Raw genomic sequence first — 11,287 nt, 5'->3', positions numbered from 1 at the left:
CACAAAACTATCTATCACCTACTATTTCAGTGCTTGCAGAGAAAACCTTACTGAAAACCGCTTATCATTTCCTTCTGCTCCTCGTTGGGTTCGACACTCTTACTTGTCGAAAGGACTACGATAGATCCCCTATACTTGTGGGTCATCAAGCAACAGCTAGACTATATGATTTTGTAGGGATAACTTTCTTTGGCCATGTTAGTTTGAGAAGACATGATTACTTTGATTAGTATGCTTGAATTATCACCATTTTCATGTTAATATGAACTTTTATTTTGTATCATTTGAATCTGAACATTCATGCCACAACGAAGAAAATTACATTTAGAATTATCCTAGGTAGCATTCCACATCAAAAATTCCTTTTTTATCATTTACGTACTCGAGGATGAGCAGGAATTAAGCTTGGGGATGCTTGATACGTCTCCAACGTATCTATAATTTTTGATTGTTCCATGCTATTACATTACCCCTTTTGGATGTTTATGGGCTTTATTTTACACATTTATATCATTTTTTGGACTAACCTACTAACCGGAGGCCGAGCCCGTATTGCTGTTTTTTTGCCTATTTCAGTATTTAGAAGAAAAGGAATATCAGACGGAGTCCAAACGGAATGAAACCTTCAGGAGCGTGATTTTTGGAACGAACCTGATCCAGAGGACTTGGAGTGCAAGTCAAGAAGCAGCCGAGGTGGACACGAGAGGGTAGCCCCCCCTATAGGGTGCGCCCCCTGTCTCGTGGGCCCCTCGGGCGGCCACCGACGTAGTTCTTCCTCCTATATAAGCCTAGGTACCCTGAAAACATCTAGGGATCCAACGAAACACAATTTCCACCGTCGTAACCTTCTGTATCCGCGAGATCCCATCTTGGAGCCTTCGTCGGCGCTCTGTCGAAGGGGGAATCGACCATGGAGGGCTTCTACATCAACATCCTTGCCCCTCCGATGAGTTGTGAGTAGTTTACCATAGACCTTCGGGTCCATAGTTATTATCTAGATGGCTTCTTCTTCTTCTGGAATCTGCAAGCATTCAACTCAAGAGAGAACACAAGATAATATGGGCTCTAAGTTAAATAAACAATCATGCATATAAGAGCCACTAAACATTTTCAACATTTTCAATATGGTCTTCTCGACCCCCAAAAGAAAGAAAAGTAATTAAAACTATTTACATGGGAAAGCTCCCAACAAGTAAAAGAAGAACGAGAAATCTTTTTGGGTTTTCATTTTAATTTCTACTACAAGCATGGAAATTAAACTAACTAAATTTTTTGGTTTTTCTTAAGGTTTATCAAACACACAAGAAGAAAACTAGAAAAAGAAATTTAAACTAACATGGATAATACAATGAAAGAGTATGAGCACCGACGACTAGTGTGTGAACATGAATGTAAAGTCGGTGAGAAATACGTACTCCCCCAAGCTTAGGATTTTGGCCTAAGTTGGTCTAGTACCAAGGACCTCCACTACTCTCCCCGGTATAATGGAAGGTGTAATCAGGATACCACTGGATGGTCATCTCCGGATCCCACTGGACAGATGATGCACGATAAGGGTCCAGCTCAGGTTCCGGCTCAGGTTCAGGTTCTGGAGTAAAAGCTTGAGCTCGGTGATTGTTCACCGCTTCCGGCGTGACAAGACGATTATCTTCGCCTCGGAGCCCTTCTTTGGCTCCTGTACAACAATAGTATTAACAAAGCCACCCACATCTTCACGATGGGGTTCATCTAATTCTCCCTCATAAGGTATCCTACATACCGCACAAAAATGACGTAAAGACATTTCTTTGAATTCATCATATAAATCAAATGATACTACAGGCGGTGACTTCTTAGGATAATAATAAAAGTTTTGCACAAAAGTATTGGTAAGTAAGAGATACTGATCGATTCGGTCGTTGATGAAACCGGTGAGGCCTGCAGTCTCGATTAAAGCATAAAAGTCTTCATGAATTCCGGCTTCTTTCAAGAAATCCTTGCATGGCCATTCACACGACCGTACTTCCGCTAAGCGAGGAAGATTATACTTGGCTTTTTCCTTCTCTTTGGCTTGTTTTTCCTCAGAGCTTTGGCTAGAAGAGCCTTTAAAGAGCCTCCTTAACATTTTCTGAAAATTTCAGAAATTTTAGTAACTTCAAAATAAAAGTGAATAAAACTAAACAAGATTGATAGCAACTACTCCTACAAGTGCCTAGAGCCTATATCATGCTTTAGAATTGCTTGGGACCTCAAAAATTTAACATGCAAGCTCAAGAACATGGTCACCTATGCTGCAAAAATTTGCAATGAATAAAGCACTAGAACAAAAACTAATTGGACCAATGGACGAGTCACATACCAAGCAACAATCTCCCAAAGTAGTTTTGTGAATGGAGCTTTGAGCTAAGAGATCGAAAATCGCAGAAAACGAGCTAGAACTCGTGCTTGAGCTGGATGGGGATTTTTTTGGGTAGAAGATGAAGTGTGTGGGGGCTGGCATAAGTGGAGGGGAGCCACCAGGGGCCCACGAGACAGGGGGCGCGCCCTACAGGGGGGGGGGCCTCCTCTCTCGTGGCCTGGTGCTTGCCCCTCCTGCAGTGTTTTCAGTGCCTAAAATCCTCAAATATTCCAGAAAAATTCATACTAAATTTGCAGGGCATTTGGAGCACTTTTATTTTTGGACTATTTTTTAATGCACGGATAATTCAAAAAACAGACGGATAATACTATTTTTGCTTTATTTATTCTAAATAACACAAAGTAAAGTGAGGGTACAGAAGGTTGTGCCTTCTAGTTTCATCCATCTCGTGATCATCAAAATGAATCCACTAAAAAGGTTGATCAAGTCTTGTTAACAAACTCATTCCGAATAACACAGAAACGGGGAAATTTCGATTAACACCAAGTTACCTCAACGGGGATATGAAAATCCCCAACAATAAGAATATCATACTTTTTCTTGACAGTAGGAAGCGGAAATTGAAAACCTCCAAAAATGATAGTTGGAACTTTTTCAATAGAATTGATGCTATGAACTTGAGATTGTTTCCTCGGAAAATGTACCGTATGCTCATTACCATTAACATGAAAAGTGACATTGCCTTTGTTGCAATCAATAACAGCCCCTGCAGTATTAAGAAAAGGTCTACCAAGGATAATAGACATACTATCGTCCTCGGGAATATCAAGAATAACAAAGTCCGTTAAAATAGTGACATTTGCAACCACAACAGGCACATCCTCACAAATACCGACAGGTATAGCGTTTGATTTATCAGCCATTTGCAAAGATATTTCAGTAGGTGTCAACTTATTCAATTCAACTCTACGATATAAAGAGAGAGGCATAACACTAACACTGGCTCCAAGATCACATAAAGCAGTTCTAACATAATTTCTTTTAATAGAGCATGGTATAGTTGGTACCCCCGGATCTCCAAGTTTCTTTGGTATTCCACCCTTAAAAGTGTAATTAGCAAGCATGGTGGAAATTTTAGCTTCCGGTATCTTTCTTTCATTTGTGATGATATCCTTCATATACTTAGCATAAGGATTTACTTTTAGCATATCAGTTAAGCGCATACGTAAGAAAATAGGTCTAATCATTTCAGCAAAGCGCTCAAAATCCTCATCATCCTTTGACTTGGATGGTTTAGGAGGAAAGGGCATGGGTTTCTGAACCCATGGTTCTCTTTCTTTACCGTGCTTCCTAGCAACAAAATCTCTCTTATCATAACGTTGATTCTTTGATTGTGGGTTATCAAGATCAACAACAGGTTCAATCTCTACACCATTGTTTTTGCTAGGTTGAGCATCAACATGAACATTATCATTAACATTATCACTAGGTTCATGTTCATCACCTGATTGTGTTTCAGCATCAGAGATAGAAATATCATTAGCATTCTCAGGTGTGTCTATAGTAGGTTCACTAGAAGCATGCAAAGTTCTATCGTCTTTCTTTTTCTTCTTTTTAGAAGAACTAGGTGCCTCTAAATTATTTCTCTGAGAATCTTGCTCGATTCTGTTAGGGTGGCCTTCAGGATACAAAGGTTCTTGAGTCATTCTACCAGTTCTAGTAGCCACTCTAACAACAAAGTCATTTTTTATTATGTAACTCATAAATCAAATCATTTTGCGCTTTAAATACTTGCTCAGCTTGGGTAGCAACCATAGAAGCATATTTGCTAACACGGTGAAGTTCATCTTTAACTCTAGCCAGATTATCACTTACGCGTCCTATCTCGAAAGCATTATTCTTTAACTCTCTACCAACATAAGCATTAAAACTTTCTTGCCTAGCCATAAAGTCATCAAATTCATCTAAGCTTGGGCTATGAAATTTAGTAGAGGGTATTTCAACTTTATCATATCTATAGAGAGAATTTAACTTTACTACCTGTGTATTGTTATCAAGACAATATGGTTCTTCAGGCGGTATATTAAGACCATGTATTTCTTCAGCTTTAATACCTTTTTCTTTCATTGATTTCTTTGCCTCTTGCATATCTTCAGGACTGAGAAATAGAACACCTCTCTTCTCCGGAGTGGGTTTAGGAATAGGCTCAAGAGTTGGCTCAATTGGTTCAGGAATTACTTCGGGAATTGGCTCGGGAAGAGTCCAATTATTTTCATTAGTCAACATATTATTCAATAATATTTTAGCTTCGTCGACTGTTCTTCCCCTGAAAACACAACCAGCACAACTATCCAAGTAGTCCTTGGAAGCATCGGTTAGTCCATTATAAAATATATCAAGTATTTCATTTTTCTTAAGAGGATGATTGGGCAAAGCATTAAGTAACCGGAGAAGCCTCCCCCAAGCTCGTGGGAGACTCTCTTCTTTGATTTGCACAAAATTATATATTTCCCGCAGAGCGGCTTGTTTCTTATGAGCAGGGAAATATTCATCAAAGAAGTAATAAATCATATCCTGGGGACTACACACACAACGAGGAGCAAGAGAATTATACCAAGTCTTAGCATCACCCTTTAATGAGAACGGAAATATCTAAAGGATATATAAATAGCGAGACTTCTCATGATTAGTAAACAGGGTGGCTATATCATTCAACTTGGTAAGATGTGCCACAATAGTTTCAGATTCAAGGCCATAAAAAGGATCAGATTCAACTAAAGTAATAATATCAGGATCAACAGAGAATTCATAATCCTTATCAGTAACACAGATAGGTGAAGTAGCAAAAGCAGGATCGGGTTTCATTCTAGCATTAAGAGACTGCTGCTTCCATTTAGCTAATAATTTCTTAAGATCATTTCTATCATTGCAAGCTAAAATTTCCCTAGCGACTGCTTCATTCATAACATAACCCTTAGGAACAACAGGTAATACATAATCATTGGGGGGACCTTCATCATCACTATCATCAATAATAGGTTCTTCAGTAATATCATTCCCCCTAACTCTAGCAAGTTGTTCATCAAGAAATTCACCTAATGGCACAGTAGTATCACGCACAGAAGTAGTTTCATCATGCATAGCAGAAGTGGCATCATCAATAACATGCGAAATATCAGAATTCATAGCAGTAGCAGGTTTAGGTGTCGCAAGTCTACTAATAACGTAAGGAGAATCTAGTGCAGAGCTAGATGGCAGTTCCTTACCTCCCCTCGTAATTGAGGGCAAAATCTTGGTCTTAACGTCTTTCAAGTTCTTCATAGTGATCAACAGATATAAATCCCAAGTGACTCAGAGAATAGAGCTATGCTCCCCGGTAACAGCGCCAGAAATTAGTCTTGATAACCCACAAGTATAGGGGATCGCAACAGCTTTTGAGGGTAGAGTATTCAACCCAAATTTATTGATTCGACACAAGGGGAGCCAAAGAATATTCTTGAGTATTAGCAGTTGAGTTGTCAATTCAACCACACCTGGATAACTTAGTATCTGCAGCAAAGTATTTAGTAGCAAAAGTGGTATGATAATAAAGGTAACGGTAGCAAAAGTAAAGATAAATGTTTTTGGGTTTTTGTAGTAGATGTAACAGTAGCAACGGAAAAGTAAATAAGCGAAGAACAATATGTGAAAAGCTCGTAGGCAATGGATCAGTGATGGATAATTATGCCGGATGCGATTCCTCATGCAATAGTTATAACATAGGGTGATATAGAACTAGCTCCAATTCATCAATGTAATGTAGGCATGTATTCCATAAATAGTCATACGTGCTTATGGAAAAGAACTTGCATGACATCTTTTGTCCTACCCTCCCGTGGAAGCGGGGTCCTAGAGGAAACTAAGGGATATTAAGGCCTCATTTTAATAGAGAACCGGAACAAAGCATTAGCACATAGTGAATACATGAACTCCTCAAACTACGGTCTTCACCGAGAAGTATCCCGATTATTTTCACTTCAGGGTTGTCGGATCATAACACATAATAGGTGACTATAGACTTGCAAGATAGGATCAAGAACACACATATATTCATGAAAACATAATAGGTTTAGATCTGAAATCATGGCACTCGGGCCCTAGTGACAAGCATTAAGCATAGCAAAGTCATAGCAACATCAATCTCATAGCATAGTGGATACTAGGGATCAAACCCCAACAAAACTAACTTGATTACATGGAAAATCACATCCAACCCATCACCGTCCAGCAAGCCTACAATGGAATTACTCACGCACGGCGGTGAGCATCATGAAATTGGTGATGGAGGATGGCTGATGATGACGACGGGGACGAATCCTCCTCTCCGGAGCCCCGAACGGACTCCAGATCAGCCCTCGCGAGAGAGATTAGGGCTTGGCGGCGGCTCCGTGTCGTAAAACGCGATGAAACTTTCTCCTTGATTTTTTTCTCCCCGAACGTGAATATATGGAGTTGGAGTTGAGGTCGGTGGAGGTCCAGGGGGACCACGAGATAGGAGGCCGCGCCCTACGGGGGGGGGGGGGGGGGGGGCGCCCCCTGTCTCGTGCCCTGGGCCTGCTGGCATTAATTCTTTCGCCAAAAATTCTTATTAATTCCAAAAAGTGCCTCCGTGGATTTCTAGGACATTCCGAGAACTTTTCTTTTCTACACATAAAACAACATCATGGTAGTTCTGCTGAAAACAGCGTCAGTCAGGGTTAGTTTCATTCAAATCATGCAAGTTAGTGTCCAAAACAAGGGCAAAAGTGTTTGTAAAAGTAGATACGTTGGAGACGTATCAGGTGGCTGTGGGATCCATCGCGGCGCGCGGCATCACGTACTTCTTTTGGCGGCATGGCGGGCGGAAGGGTAGGGAGGAGGCGGGGGTTTGGCGGGAGGAATGGAGAAGAGAGGGGAGCCAGGGGGAAGCGGGAGAGAACAACGGGAAAATGGCTTCCAGTCGCCGATAGAGTGGCCCCATGCCTCTTTTCGCTTGTTCCGACGTGCCCAGGCGACACCCGGCCGCTTGGGTTCGGGGAGGGATCGTGGGCTCTGGATTTCGCCCAAACCGGCGCTAAACGAGATCCTGGGGGCGCGACTGGGCCGATTTTTGGCCCCCGGCGCTAAAAATTCACCTAGGGGGGGGGGGCTGTTGGGGGCGCGGCTGGAGATGCTCTAACGTTGGAGGGCCAGCCCCTATCTGGCTGTCCGTGGATATGTCTAGACATTATCGCCGATAAATCAGGGGTGGCAACTTTATGAGTGAATTTTTGGGTGAAATGTACGCATATGTGATCTAGTATCAAAGCCTTCATTATCAGCAAACATGGATCATAAATTAGGTTCACTTTTTGTGAGTTAAAATAGTTTGGATTTTCTCATTTTACAAAGAGTCTACAGTAAGCAGAAAAAGGTAGCGAAGTCTTGGTGCACATTGGCACACATACTTGTCCTCTATAAGACTCCATCAAGTCGTGCTCCAGCGACCCTATCCCGGTTCAAAATTGTTCTCCCTTTGATCGAACCCTTGAAGTTCATTTCCTTATTCATTTCATGTTGGATACTCATGATCATCATCACCTCAGTGTCTTCGTTCGACTCAAACAAATCGAAGAAATCCTTTTGAATTAGTTCATCAACCTCGCTGATTTCGTACCCCTCGCCTACGAACCCTCCAAATCCATCATTTTTCCTAAAAACGTATTAAAAATAACTACTACTCCGACAAATTGTCAAACATGTACTCCCTCTATAAACTATTATAAGAGCATTTAGATTACTAAAGTAGTGATCTAAATGCTCTTATATTAGTTTACGGAGGAAGTAGAAGGCAACACTACAAGAAAAGATAAATCTGTGACATTATATGGGCTAAAAGAAAATATTTTTTGTCATGGATGTGGTGAACGCCTACTTCTATGACAAGAAATTATGACATCAAATGGGCTTTTCGTGCTGCATGGGCTGAAGCCGCAAATGCATGACATTCTTTGGGCTGCCTATGACGTAAAAAATCATGGTAGAACTGAGGAAGAGATTTTTTTATGGATTTCACCGCCTCGCACGATAATACGGTGGGTGGTCGGTACCAAGAAATGCACGGTTGGTTTGTGCATCTCTCTCGTACGCGCGCGTGCACGAGCGTGTTACTGAACCTGAGCGAGCACTCTCACCACTGAACCCGAGCGATCCCTTGCATTACTGAACCTGCGAGATCCCTCACATTACTGAAATTGAGAGATCAATCGTTTGTCATACGTAGTTTGCTGACCTGGTCGATCGAGGCGAGCTAGCCGACTGTTGAATCGAATCCCGCGTGCAGTACATTGAGTTGACATAACAGGTTGGCACTCGATGTACATTCCCCATTGTTGTCACCCGCACGTACACCAACCCCAGCCGGTGAGGGTTCAATGAACAGGACCCTGTGGAGGCCAGGTCATATGTGGTTAGAACTGGATGAATATGACCATGCGGAAGTTGTTCGATGGTACGACACACCCATGTTGGTTAGGGGTCGATGAATGGTACACTGTGAAGGCCGTGGATAGTTGGAGCTAGATGAACAAGACCCCATGGAGGTCGTTTCGTGGTACGCCACACCCCTCCAATTGAACAGGGCCTTGATTGCTTGTATCTTGGTATTTTTTTGACTATTTACTGTAGACACAACCCCACAGTCCTTTTATTCCAGAAATTTTTGCCTAGCCTGTTTAAGTCCGCTCCCATCGGGAGTCGAACCCAGGACCTGGCGTGCTACTAAGGTCGCTGCAACCACTAGGCTACATGCCCGTTAGCTCTTCATTGGTATTTCCCCGAAGAGGAGAGGATGATGTAGCATAGCAACGGTAAGTACTCCCCCAGTTATGAAACCAAGGTTATCAATCCAGAAAGAGAATCAAGCAACACTATGTAAACATCACCTGCACACAAACCACAAAAACTTGCAAACGCGTAAGAGGGGTTGTCAATCCCTCCTCGGTATTGAGATATATTAAATTGTATGAGAGGTGGTAAATAGATCTAAGTAAAACAAAAAATAAAATAAATAAAAGAAAAACAAAACAAGGTATTTTTGTTTTATACGATAGGAAAATAGACCTAGGGATCGTAGTTTTCACAAGAGGGTTCTCTCCAGAAAATAGCATAGGTGGTAAACAAATTACTGTTGGGCAATTGATAGAAAAGCGAATAATCATGATGATATCCAAGGCAATGATCATGTCACGCCCAATATGCGACCCTATCCAAAAGGAACTCGAAGGTCCCACCAAGGATAGAAGCGCATATTGGAGACGCTTTTGCAAGGTGGATATCATTACATCGTACCATTACATAATAGTTGGGGATACATACAAGAGGCATACAATGCCACACGAATACAACATCATCGTACATAAGAGCAACATCCGACTACGAGTAAAACACAAATAGAAACTCAAACGACATCCACCCTGCTAGCCCAGGCTGCCGACCTGGAACCTATCCCCTGTTCGAAGAAGCAGAAGAAGAACTCCAAATCAAGCAAACATCGCTCTCGCGTCATGATCATCGCATAACCTGTACCTCCAACTATTGTTATAGTAATCTGTAAGCCATGAGGATTCAGCAATCCCATTACCATGGGTATCAAGACTAGCAAAGCTTAATGGGAATGGAATGGATAGTGGTGGGGTTGCAGCAGCGACTAAGCATATATGGTGGCTAACACACGCAAATAAGAGCGAGAAGAGAAGCACCACAATGGTCGAGAAGCTAGAAGTGACCAAGAAGTGATCCTGGAGCTACTTACGTTCATACATAACCCAAACCGTGTTCACTTCCCGGACTCCGCCGAAAAGAGACCATCACGGCTACACACGCGGTTGATGCGTTTTAATTAAGTCAAGTGTCAAGTTATCTACAACCAGACATTAACAAATTCCCATCTGCCACATAACCACGGGCACGACTTTGAAAGTTTATACCCTGCAGGGGTGTCCCAACTTAGCCCATTATAAGCTCTCACGACCAACAAAGGATATTCCTTCTCCCGGGAAGACCCGATCAGTCTCGGAATCCCGGTTACAGGATATTTTGACAATGGTAAAACAAGACCAGCAAGACCGCCCGAATGTGCCGACAAATCCCGATAGGAGCTGCACATATATCCTTCTCAGGGCACACTGGATGAGTCAAGATATGAGTAAAACCAGCCCTCAAGTTTCCCCGAGGTGGCCCTGCAGGTTGCTCGGTTCGGACCAACACTTAGAGAAGCACTAGCCCGAGGGGGTTTAAAATAAAGATGACCCACGGGTTAATTACTCCCGAGGGAAAGGTAATAGGCTGTTAGGAAAATGTAAAACCAAAGTTTGGGCCTTGCTGGAGGAGTTTTGTTCAAAGCAAACTATCAAGGGGTTCCCATACACCCAGCCGCGTAAGGAACGCAAAATCAAGGAACATAACACCGGTATGACAGAAACTAAGGCGGCAAGAGTGGAACAAAACACAAGGCATAAGGCCGATCCTTCCACCCTTTACCAAGTGTATAGATGCATTAATTAAATAAGAGATATTGTGATATCCCAAAATAATCCTGTTCCAACATGGAGCAATCTTCAACTTCACCTGCAACTAACAACGCTATAAGAGGGGCTGAGCAAAGCGGTAACATAGCCAAACAACGGTTTGCTAGGAAGGGTGAAAAAAGGTTAGAGGCTGACATGGCAACTGGGGAGGCTTGATAAACAAGTGATATGTAGGGCAGCATAGCGATAGAATGAAGCAACTAGTATAGCAATGATAGTAGTGAGATCCAGGGTAACGGTCATCTTGCCTGAAATCTCGCTAGGAAGAAGAACGAGTCCATGAATAAGATGAACGGGAGAAGACGAACCACGCATAGTCGAATGAATCCTCACGATCGCAACGAAACAGGAACAATCGAGAAGA

The sequence above is a fragment of the Triticum aestivum genome, chromosome 3B, assembly GCF_018294505.1.
Source record: "Triticum aestivum cultivar Chinese Spring chromosome 3B, IWGSC CS RefSeq v2.1, whole genome shotgun sequence".
NCBI classification, from domain to species: domain Eukaryota; kingdom Viridiplantae; phylum Streptophyta; class Magnoliopsida; order Poales; family Poaceae; genus Triticum; species Triticum aestivum.
This window is presented reverse-complemented; position numbering follows the sequence as displayed.